Source organism: Salvia splendens, chromosome 16 (assembly GCF_004379255.2).
Source record: "Salvia splendens isolate huo1 chromosome 16, SspV2, whole genome shotgun sequence".
NCBI lineage: Eukaryota > Viridiplantae > Streptophyta > Magnoliopsida > Lamiales > Lamiaceae > Salvia > Salvia splendens.
In genome coordinates this window covers 29,429,765-29,442,404 of record NC_056047.1, presented here as the reverse complement: position 1 = coordinate 29,442,404, position 12,640 = coordinate 29,429,765, and the positions used below count along the sequence as shown (strand labels likewise).

General features: G+C 43.6%; 1 long non-coding RNA gene across 1 annotated transcript; it reads left to right on the top strand.

Annotated features, from left to right (window-relative positions):
* Nucleotides 1–4,880: 4,880 nt before the first annotated feature.
* On the top strand, nt 4,881–6,217 carry LOC121771553. The gene is made up of 3 exons (XR_006044068.1): nt 4,881–4,900; nt 4,978–5,053; nt 6,179–6,217. It is a non-coding gene; the product is annotated as an uncharacterized LOC121771553 (long non-coding RNA).
* Nucleotides 6,218–12,640: the final 6,423 nt, after the last annotated feature.

Here is a 12,640-nt window from a genome sequence, read left to right as displayed (position 1 = left end):
GGCTGATCACTTAAGCAGGATTTTCCAAGGAGAGACGGATGAATCTATACCTGATGCATTCCCAGAGGAGCATCTGTACTGTATAGGAACATTTCCTAGACCCATCTGTTGGGAAATGGTGATGGCGTTAACAGGTCCAGGAGATTCTGAAAAAGGGAAGTGTCAATTGAGTGCTGGGCCGTGGTTTGCAGACCTAGCAAACTACTTGGTCACGGGAGAGGTGCCGAGTTCTCAATCAATCACCCGAGCTCAGAAGATGAAACTGAAAAGCGAAGCCAAGTATTATTTTTGGGACGACCCATATCTATGGAGAATGGGAGTCGACCAAGTAATTAGGAGGTGTATTCCAGAATGGGAACAGAGGGATGTGCTTAATCATTGCCATGCCCTAGCTTGTGGAGGTCACTTTGGGCCTAGGAAGACAACGAGGAAGGTGTTAGATAGTGGTTTTTATTGGCCTAAGTTACACAAGGATGCCTTCGAATTCTGCCAGAATTGTGAGAGATGTCAGCAGACAGGGGAAATTTCCAAAAGAGACGAAATTCCACAGGTCCAAGTAATCGTCTGCAAAATCTTCGACGTCTGGGGAATGGATTTCATGGGACCGTTTCCATCCTCATATGGGAACACGTATATCCTTGTGGCGGTAGATTATGTGTCGAAAGGGATAGAGGCCAAGGCTACCACCTCTTGTGAAGCCGGTGAGGTGGCAAAATTTCTTAAGTCTAACATTTTCAACAGGTATGGTGTGCCTAGGGCTGTTATTTCGGATCAAGGAACACACTTCTGAAACCGAATGATAGAAGCTCTAATGAAAAAATATGGAGTCCATCACAGGCTGTCTACACCTTATCATCCTCAGTCAAATGGGCAGGCGGAAATATCAAATAGAGAAATCAAGGCAATACTAGAGAAGACGGTGAATCCGTCAAGGAAAGACTGGAGTAAGAGGCTTGATGACGCACTATGAGCCTACAGGACAGCTATAAAACGCCTATTGGGATCTCATAGGTGGAAGGGCAGTAGGCTCAGCAAAAATGGCTGCCTGCTCAGTTATAAGGGCTTGAATATCCCCGTTACTCTCATAGTATTAAATCATTTAGTAGTTGATCCACTAATACCATAATTTCATTTTCCATGATATGTGTTCAGGAGTCAAGAGCCTAATAGGAGGCATCGTAGGATTAGCCAGTAAGGGTGAAGAACTCCCAGTAGGCTTGTGTAGAGACTTAGAATCAGTTTGTGGCAGAGTGAAAAGAGCTCGAGTTTTGTGAAAATCCATCCCTCGGCGATCTAGCCAAAGCGAACAAAACAGCCGAACAGGCTTTTGCACATAAGGACGTAACCCATTGATGAAATGACTAATCAGAGATAGTAACACGACCCAATAAAAGCTCAAAGCGATCGTGATAATAGGAGAACGAAGCTGTGTGTTTAAGTGAGAGTAATTCAATCATGGGATGGATCACCGAGTAAGTGATCTCCAGCGCTTGAAGAAACAGAACCAAAGGAGTAGCGGGTCACATTCTCCTGGTACTTGGACCAATTCTGAAACCATTGTAATAGTATTAGTAAAGTATTCTTTTTAAAAATTTCTTTTGGTATTTGCCATTTGGCTTTCAAGGAAAATGATTTGTGTACGTGTAGCTTTGATGGAAGTATACTAATTCTAAAACGGATAACAGCTGGAGGGGAAAGGAAAGTGGTTTGGCCGATGGTGGAGTAGATTAAGGAAGAAGTTGTTGAGTTGGTTTAGTTCCTATTTTCTTGTAATTCAAATTAGTTAGCTGACTTAGGTTAGGAGTCTATAAATACGCGTAAACCTCAAAGGGTGGTAATCATCTCTTTTAGGCGATCACTTTGTGGACGAGGTAGTCGTAAGGCCTCTTCGGAAAATTGTTCTTTGCTCTTTTCCAGTAATATAACTCACTGAGTTCATTTCCCTTACTCTTAACAAATTCTTTCCTTTCTTTATGGGTGAGTGTATTCTTTTTTTATTCTTAATGGGCTGCTGCTTTAATTCTTTGGGCTGTGGACTTAATTAAATCTGAAATTTTAATATCAACTCTTAATTAGAAAAATTCATAATCATGCATCTTAATTATTGTTTGATTCCCTGTGTTGATATATGCATTATCTTAAAGGTGATTCCTTGCAAGCAAGACGTGATATCAAGGAAAAGGAAAAAATTAACGATCAAGCACTCGAGGTGGGCTTTCTTTTAAATAAGGACAATGCCCTAACTATTTTATCGATGGGAATGAAATGTGTAAATGTTTATCATGTCGTTTTTTAGTCTTAACGTGCCTATCTGAAATGACCTTTCCATTTTTTGGTGCCTCGGGCCTTTCTAAAGCTAAAACCCCGATGGTTACTTGAAAATGGCATGATAAATATAATATTTTTGATAACTTTGTTGTCGGCATAAGCCCATTGAGTACAGCCCTGCATGTGTCTTCCCTATGCGCGGGTTGAGCGTCGACGAGCTGAGTGGTGTTGAGCTTAAATTGAAGTCTTGCTGGTTTTTATTTGATTTCCGAGAGACGTTGTGTCTTCATACATGATGTCACTCTTTCTCTTGAATGTTTCCGCTGAGATAATACTATTTTTCACAATTTTGATTGAACCTCATTTATTCTTGGATTATTAATTATAATATCTATTGACCTTGGATATAATTGTTAATACATTACTTTGATTTTCCCTCAAACTCTTATTGAAACACTAGAATATTTCCCTTTCTTAAAGTCTCATTAGTCAGACCACTCACATTTATTAAGCCTAGAAAGGGCGGTCGTGACACTATGATTTCCTAATTAAATCTAATGTTATTAACTTATTTTACTCTTACTTGCTAAGCATCTGAAGAAATGAAGAAACGAATCAGTATGTCGCAATAACGAAGTACCATTAGCTATGAGCGTACTATTATGTTTGTGCATGCCAAACTAGCTGTGTAAGTATGTAGTGGACATGCAGCTGAATGAACACGTAAATGCGTAGTTGGAGTCTCAAATTTCATGAGACACATTAATATTGTTTCATAATAAAGTAAAAATCATTTATAGAGTACAAGACTACAAGTTGTGGACTCAAGTGCAAAACTCATGTTAGAGTAAAACCCCAATCTCTATTAATTACAGTTTTAAGCATATCATCTAGGCACCAAATGGCCTTTTATGGAAAAGTAGGAGAGAGAAACAACCATTCTATCAAAGAAGAGTGCACAAAGGATGTGAAAGTTGAAGAATGGAGATGCGAAGAAAGGTTTTGTACGTGCATGAAATAACAAGTGAAGAGGCCAGCTCATGCAGAGAAGATATGGAGATGAACCTCTTCTGATATGGACAGCTGGAGCTGACTCATCATCTAGTCAGCTCCGAGTTAGTTAGGAGGTTGTTAAGAGTTAGTTAGCTTAAGAAAATATCTGGTAGTAGTATAAATAGTGAGCTAAGATCACTTTGTACATTCATTGATCATTTTCATAAATAAAATTTTCTCTCTTTTGATATTTGTTTTTGATCGGATCATACGGATCCAGATTCATAATTTTCACAAAGGAAACTCTAAATTTTTAATGGAAGCACTCAGTCACCTAATTGAAGCATCTTTTTCCGTTTCATCTGCAAAATCAAAACAAATCCTCAGGTGAATGTGAGAGCTCTAAATTTACTCTTCGAATGAGCTATTTTCCCCTTTTACAGAATTTTAATGTTCTCAAAGTAGACAGGTATCCCACAAGTAGTATCAGAATTACTTATTAGGAGAAATAAGGAAAACATAAGAATAGCATCAGGTTGTAGTATCAGAATTACTTATTAGAAGAAATGAGGAAAACATAAGAATACTACCATCAGCTATAACAAGATCCTAAGAAACTTTTAACCTTTTTCTTTTGATACTTTCTTTCACTGTGTATTCTAGACTCTTTTGGATGTTTAAATACTTCAAACAAGTAACGAATAGGAAAAAAAATCTATCTTAACTTACTTGATGTAAAGATCTTTTCAAACAGATTGCTTCACCTCATAGTAGTAAAAGCTAATGCATACCAAATTCCGTATAAATTTTACTCACCTCTTGGACAGCCTTTATTCTACTTTCAACATCTTCAAGTCGGACACTGATTTCTTGTTCCACTTGTGACATAAACATTTTATGTGATGCTTCTGAGGTGACATCAGTCCATGATTATAAGAAGCTATCATCAAAGTAAATTGGCAGATACAACAGTTATCTCTCCTAGCATATAAAATCATTCAGCAATATCATTATCATGTGAAAATTTTAAAAAATAAGACTATCCTGCCATGTTTTTCAGTTTTTACTTAAGGGAAAATAACAGCATGTCAAAAGTTGCAAAAGGTTCATATGGGAGTACATGCCAAAGACTGGATGCATATATATTACTGTTTGACTGGAACAAAGTTAATTATTTGTTATTTCTATTTCATGTGTGACCCATAACTATGAATAACTAGGGTATGTTTAAACTGGTTGAACTAGAAACTTGAGCAACACACTTAATGTGTAGTATCCGAAAAAAAAAAAATAGAATTTCATCTTTTTAAGTAAGGTTTGATTTTTTTTTGTGAATATCTTGTTTAAGATATGGTTTGGAAAGTCTTATTTGGTTTATATTATTTTTGTGGTTATGTTTTTACCTAAGCAATGTGTAATTGGGATAATTAATTAATTTATGAATTAAATATCTTAATTAGCTAATTTTCTCTCCCTCTCCCTCTCTCTTTTTTCGAAACCTTCTCTCCCTCTCCCCACTATTTTCTCAACCTCCCCACTCCTCACAACCGATCCAAAATAGAAAACTAGCTACTCTCTCAATCTCTCCCTCTCACCATCGCTCGTTCTCTCTTCTCTCTCGCAATTGTTCTCAACACCGGTAAGGTTTCTCTCTTTCTCCCTCTCGGTTCTCTTTTTCCACTCACCCCCTCTCATCGATTTCTTGGATTCGTCAAGGTGTTACTCTCTCTCGTACCGAATTGGAGTCGGAGTAGGGAAGGCTTTCGAACTACATTTGAACTCTCCGGGAAAGGTAACCCAAGACCCTAACCCATGCCAATTTCGAAAACACATGCATTTAGGACGAATTTGGAATGTTTTAGATGATGAATAGGTTTTGTGGCTTTGTGTTTGTGTTGAGGATGTTTTTGGTAGTGACTGACAGTGGGTTCCGACCCCTTTTTGACTGATCAAACGATCTTCTTTTGGTACGAGATTTTAACTGTATAAACTTGGGTGTGTCTTCTGTATGGTGTGTAAATTTCAGCTTCATTGGACGTCGGATGATTTTATAATGATTTTTGTAAGTAAACTGCGCAGTTCTGCGAGATGTACGTTTCTGGGTGATGTGTTTTTGTGCAATGGGTGTGAATCTGGGTGTTTTGATATTGTGATGTATGTGGGTGTGATTGGCCAGGGGATGGCTCGGAGGAATTAGCGTTTGGTTCGGGTGGTTTGTGTGTGTTGGCCGAGAGACTTAGGGTTTGGCCTAGGGTGGTGCAGTGGAGAGTTTTGGAGGTTTGATCTCATGTTTTCGGGTGTGTTTTGGGATGTAGAATGTGTGGTGTGAGTGTCGTATAAGGTTTGAGAATCGTTGGTTGGGGGAAAACTGGTGTGCACTTGATCGGGCCAGCGGCCGAGACGCCGAGCCAGATGCCGAGCCAGATGCCGAGACAGGTGCCGAGCCAGTGCCGAGACAGGTGCCGAGCCAGGGCCGAGCCAGACGCCGAGACATGTGCCGAGCCAGGCGGCCGAGACGGTCGGCCGAGGTGCCGAGCCAGGCGGCCGAGACGGTCGGCCGAGGTGCCGAGCCAGGCGGCCGAGACGGTCGGCCTTGGTGCCGAGCCAGGCCGAGACACCGAGCCTTTTCCGAACCTTTTCCGAGCCAAGTGAGCCGTTTGCACAAGGAGGGTATACCGGGAGTACGAGTGTTTCGGGTGTGTGTCGTGTGCGCGTCGTGGGTGCGTGGTATGCGTGTCGGGTGCGTGTGTGGTGTGTTTCGGACGTGTGATTTTGTGTGATTGTCTTATAAGATGTTGTTAAGTGTGTGTACGTGTAACGTGCTAGATGTTGAAGTCATCCACGTAGGAATCATGCATTGTCGTTTAAACCTCGTCTTTCCTGACTCTAATCATGACATTTATTTATCTTTCAAAAGGGTGATCTTTTACGAGGAAATTGTGGTTGAAGAAGGGAACTATTTAAAAGCTAAGCAATTGAGGTGGGCTTTTCTACCCTACTATTTTGTGGGTTATCTTTAATACGGACTCTGTTCCGGAAATGTTTATGGAGGTGAACTGTTTGTCTTGCCAACCGTTTTGCTTTGAAACCTATCTGAAGTGGTTTACCACATATGTTTAATCGAATTCGGGTCTGTAGGGCTGCGAACACTCAGGCTAGTGTACACGAGACCGGGAGCCATCTGAGAGCAAGTTGGCCGGTCTAGTTGACCTGGGGTGTGGCCACGCCCCTTGTCACCCGTTGGATCAGATAGTGTATGATGGTGGGAATAAGGGTGGCAATATCTGAAAATGACTGCGCAGTCGAATTTATGAAATATGTTTTAGTGTACTTGGGTTATTTTCTTTACACTTAAAACCCCAAGGTTACACTGTTATGGCATGACAAACTAGGATTTTGGCGTGTGTCCACTGAGTGCATCAAGTACTCAGCCCTGCATGTTGTTTTCTTAATGTGCAGGTTGAGCGACGATGGGGATGACGGATGTTGAGCAATTAAAGCCAAAATTGTGTTTTTACTTTGCCTTTTGGATGGTGTCGTGTCGTCATACCCGGCATTATCTATCTCTTGGTCTTTTCCGCTGCTTTGTAATCCGATACAATGTTTTTATTTAAACTCTGATTACTTTAACTTTAGTAATGTCGTCACAGTACAATGTTTTGAAGTGAACTTCCTTTTATTAAATGTTTTCGGGTCAAGTATTCTTGTTCTCCCCCTTTCTTCCCCGCTTCTTTATTCCTCCCCTAGTCGCGGTCCACCGTACTTTCTGCTCTGGATCCAAGAGTCTTTTTCTGTCTTGAGTAAGTTTTCAAAAGTGTCATTGGCTCAACATCCGACTCGTCGCACTCAACCTGAGATGAGGTAATGAAAAATTGGGGATTTTTGGAAAGTTTAAGTAAATATTGATGTATGTAGAAGGGTACAAAGTGATGTGAAAAGTTGGAAATTATTTGTGTTATGAACTGTTATTGTGTGTTATGAACTGTTATTGTGTGTCGAATTTATATGAAAGCATGTGACTGATGTGTGATGATATGATGACGTGAATGTTGAGGTGAGCTTGTTATGTGAGAATGTGTTGGCCTTTTGAATGATTGATTTTAGACGTAAGAGGTTTTCACTAGTGCTTCTTGGACCAATAGTAGATAAGAATTTTTGGCTTTTGAACACCAACGGGTTGGAGTTAGAGTAGCGATACGTCTGCTTTTGCACATCTTTCTCTTCTTCGGTTATGCCTCTGTATTTATACGCGAGGCGATTGTTTTTTTTAGATGGCACGTATGATCCGAACCCCGCGACGGAGTGATCGTGATAGACTTAGGGCACAGAGGGTGCTCAGAGAGTATAGAGTGTATCGGAAGAAGGATCACATACCGTTGATCGAGTTCGTAGCACACTTCGACACCCTCTGGAGGGCTGCTCAGGAGTTCGGAGTGACGGAGCATGACGGCATTGAGAAGCTAATAGAATTGCTCCCTGACAGCTGGAAGGAGTGGGCTGAAAGAACGGCGAGGAGGTACACGTGGCGTGAGCCCATTACCGATGACATGGTGGGCGACATGGCTGGCTTTCGGAAGGCCGTGTATTGTGCACTGGTAGACTCTCGCGAGGAGCAGCCCCCACAGGATGTGCAAGAGAGGATCGTGTATCAGGACAAGTACGTGAGCATGTACGAGGGTGAGCAAGGGTTTGAAGATGACTATGAGGAGGAACCCGAGGTGGCTCCGCAAGGGAATTCCGAGGAGGACGATGACGAAGATCCGGAGGAAGGGCCTATGGATGAGAATGATCGAGTCATAGTTTAGAGATAAGAATAGTTCGATGTCTCTTTAGTTTTTGCTTTTTAGTACGATCTGCTCTTGTGAAACAACGTTTAACCTTCTTTCTTTTAATGAGGATTTGGATTTGATTTATATCCTATGTGTTGTATCTTGAACCACACGAAGTTTTTCTTTTTGAGAAATTTTTGAGAAGGTGGTAATTGTGGATGATATTTGTAGTAACACTTTATGGATATTGAATCAGAATGCCGCCAAGACGTGGACGCCACCCACGACAAGGACCCAACGCTGAGGCACCACCTCCACCACCGCCTCCACCACCACCTCCACCCCCGCCTCAGCAGGAAAGATTCATAGTGACGTTCTCCAGGCAGAACCCCCCTAAATTCGATGGACAAGGAGATCCATCAAAAGCTGAGGAGTGGATACGCGGCCTCGAGCGTATTTTCAGGGTCATGGAGTGTACAGATAGGGAGCGCATTGCTTGCGCCACCTTTCAACTATCAGGTGCTGCCGATTACTGGTGGGAGACTCGGCAAAGAACTATGAATCCTGCACGCCTGGAAGCGCTATCATGGGAGGAGTTTAAAGTGGAGATTGATAACAAATATGTCCCAAAGACGTACAGATGGGCCAAGGTGGTAGAATTCCACACGCTGAGCCAAGGCCGAATGACTGTAACTGAGTACGACCGAGCCCTCGCGCAGATGGCACGATATGCGCCCGAGTTGATGGATACCGACGAGAAGTGGGCGGTGAAGTTCCGGGCCGGGCTCAAAGATGAGATAAAGGCCGCTTTGGCTAGCCGAGGAGAACTCTCCTACTCGGAGATCTTGACTTGTGCACTGGACGTGGAAGATGCACTCCCTAAACCAAGAGTAGTGGCGACAACAAACGCGACACCCCTACAAGCTCAGCCAAGTCATCAAGGGAAGAGGAGGTGGGATGGTGATCAAACTCAGTATGGTGGCAAGAGGCCACAACTCATGAGGAACCCACCCTACAATGGCGGGAGACAGAATACCTATCACCCGAGGGCAAACTTTCCACCGAGGAACCCTCAATGTGGAAGGTGCTTCAAGTACCACACCGGAGAGTGTCGAGACCCCAGGTGTTTCAGCTGTGGTGGAAGTGGTCATTACTTCCGAAGTTGCCCAAATAAGAACATGGGAACGGGAACGAGCCAGAACTAGTTAGGCTTCCGTCCACAATCCCAGGCACTACCTGCACCTCAACCGCAACAACGCCGCCAAGGACTGCCGTCGCAAGCAAGGGCCTACGCCTTGAAGGGGAAGCAGCCGGCAAACGGGAAAGAAACCTTTGGACAAGGAAACTTGGCAGGTATGGGCACACTTCTCAACATGCCTATAGTTGTCTTGTTTGATACGGGTGCATCGCATTCCTTTATATCAACTTCTTGTGTGGATACTTTAGGATTACCTACTATTAAGACCGAACCCACTATGAGTGTGACCTCACCTGTAGGCGGGACTATAGATATATCCCGATCTTGTGCGAGTGTGAACTTTGGAATAGGTGAACTCAGTTTATTGGCTCTTAATTTGCAAGTAATGACGATGGGGAGTGTAGACATAATCTTGGGTATGGATTGGTTAGCGGAGAACCACGTTACCCTTCATTGTAGAGAAAGGGAAATTTCGTTTGAAACCCCAGGAAAAGAGCCGACGAAGTTTTACGGAATCTCAATGAGCCGACGCAAGTCCATTGTCTCCGCGCTGCAAGCCACTACAATGATGAGGAAGGGATGTCCAGCGTACCTTGTTTATTTGAATGGGGAGGAGAAGAAAGACAGGAAGATAGAAAATGTGGCGATAGTGAGTGAATATCCCGATGTCTTCCCCGATGCTTTGCCGGGACCCCCACCCGACAGGCAGGTAGAATTCACGATCGATCTGGAGCCCGGATCGGCACCAATATCCAAAGCACCTTATAGGATGGCGCCAAAGGAGTTGGAGGAGCTTAAGGTGCAACTACAAGAGCTACTGGAATTGGGATTCATTAGACCTAGCGTGTCGCCATGGGGAGCACCAGTGTTGTTTGTAAAGAAGAAGGATGGATCGATGAGGATGTGCATCGACTATCGAGAGCTAAACAAACTGACGCTGAAGAACAAGTATCCACTACCAAGGATAGACGACTTGTTTGACCAACTTCGAGGGGCAGGAGTCTTCTCTAAGATGGATTTGAGGTCTGGGTACCATCAGCTGAGGGTTCGGCGAGAAGATGTACCCAAGACGGCTTTTCGAACAAGGTATGGTCATTATGAGTTCGTTGTGATGCCTTTTGGACTGACGAACGCCCCGGCAGTGTTCATGGACCTTATGAATCGCGTGTTCCATCCATATTTGGATCGGTTTGTCCTAGTTTTCATCGATGATGTGCTCGTTTACTCGAAGAACGCGGAGGAGCACAAAGAGCACCTGAGAACCGTCCTAGCAACTCTAAGGGACGAGAAATTATATGCCAAGTTCAGTAAATGCGAGTTTTGGCTCAAGGAAGTGAACTTTCTTGGACATGTAGTAACCTCAGATGGGATTCGTGTAGACCCGGCCAAGGTGGAAGCTGTACAGGAATGGAAGTCACCTTCTACACAAAATGAAATTCGAAGCTTTTTAGGACTGGCGGGCTATTATCGAAGGTTCATTGAGGGATTCTCGAAGATAGCAAGGCCAATGACTCAACAACTGAAAAAGGGAGTCAAAATGAATTGGACACCAGAGTGTGAGGCGAGCTTTCAGTTGTTGAAGGAGAAATTGACCACCGCACCAATTCTAGCTGTGCCGGAGTCAGGGACTGACTATGCGGTGTATACGGATGCGTCGAAGGTGGGACTTGGATGTGTGCTTATGCAGAAGGGGAAAGTGATTGCATATGCATCGAGACAATTGAAGCCCCATGAGCTGAACTATCCGACACATGACTTAGAACTGGCAGCCGTGGTACATGCACTGAAGATCTGGAGACATCATCTCTATGGAGTCCGTTGTGAGATATACACGGACCATAAGAGTCTAAAGTACTTCTTTGAGCAAAAGGAGTTGAACATGCGCCAGCGTAGGTGGCTCGAGTTGGTGAAGGACTACGATTGTGGTATAAATTACCATCCGGGAAAAGCAAACGTAGTGGCCGATGCTCTTAGTAGGAAGTCTCAATCTCAGCTGGCCACCTTTCTCACTATCGAGGAGAGTTTAATCCAAGAGTTCAGTAAGATGCAGTTGGAAGTAGTGAGAATGCCCGAGACTGTGGAAGGAATAATAGCCACGTTGGTGATGGAACCCGACTTAAGAGCCAGAATTGTGGAAGCTCAACGGCGAGATACGTTACTAGAAAAGATTCGCTCAGAAGTGAGGGCGGGTGAACTCGGAAACTTTCACGAGGCAGCGGATAATGGTCTCACATACAAGGGAAGATTGTGTGTGCCTAAGGATGAAGGCCTGAGGATCGAAATCATGAGAGAAGCACATGAAACCCCATACGCTGCACACCCAGGAAGCACCAAGATGTATCAAGACTTGAAGAGGTAATTTTGGTGGAACGGTATGAAAAAGCATGTTGCAGCTTTTGTGGAGAGATGCCTAGCATGTCAACAAGTAAAGGCGCTACACCAACGGCCCTATGGGAGATTGCAACCCCTTGAGATTCCAGAATGGAAGTGGGAACATATTGCAATGGACTTTGTGATAGGACTGCCAAAATCCCAGCGAGGAAACACTGTGATTTGGGTGATTATAGATCGTCTCACTAAATCTGCTCATTTTGTACCGGTTCGTGCTACTTATGGATCCAACCAGTTGGCTAAGATATATGTACGGGAGATTATACGCTTGCATGGAGTACGAGCGACAATTACATCCGATCGCGATGCCAAATTTACTTCTAGATTTTGGACGAGCCTGCAGCGCGAGTTGGGGACTAAGTTGAATTTTAGTACTGCCTTCCACCCACAAACCGATGGGCAGTCAGAGAGAACGATTCAAGCCTTAGAGGATATGCTGCGAGCCGTGGTGCTAGATCGAGGCTGGGGTTGGGAAGAAGTGTTGCCATTGGTTGAGTTCGCGTACAATAATAGTTACCAGGCGACTATCAAGATGGCTCCATATGAGGCATTGTATGGAAAGAAGTGTAGATCGCCACTTTATTGGGATGAAGTGGGTGAGAGAAGAATTCTCGGACCAGACTCTGTAGAAGAGATGATAGAGATTGTCCGACAAATCCGTGGGAGGATCAAGGAGGCACAGGACCGACAGAAATCATATGCTGATGTTCGGAGGACCGATTTACATTTCAAAGTCGGAGAAAAGGTCTTTCTGAAAGTTTCCCCTTCTAAAGGAATAATTCGTTTTGGAGTGAAAGGAAAGCTGAGACCCCGATTCATCGGTCCGTACGAGATTTTGGATAGAGTCGGCGCGGTAGCATACAGATTGGCCCTACCACCAAGCTTTGGGAATGTGCACAACGTCTTCCATGTGTCACAATTGAGGAAGTACGTGTTTGACCCCACCCACATAGTTCACCAAGAAGAGATGATGGTCCTAAATCCCGACCTAAGTTATGAGGAGAAGCCCGAGGCCATTTTG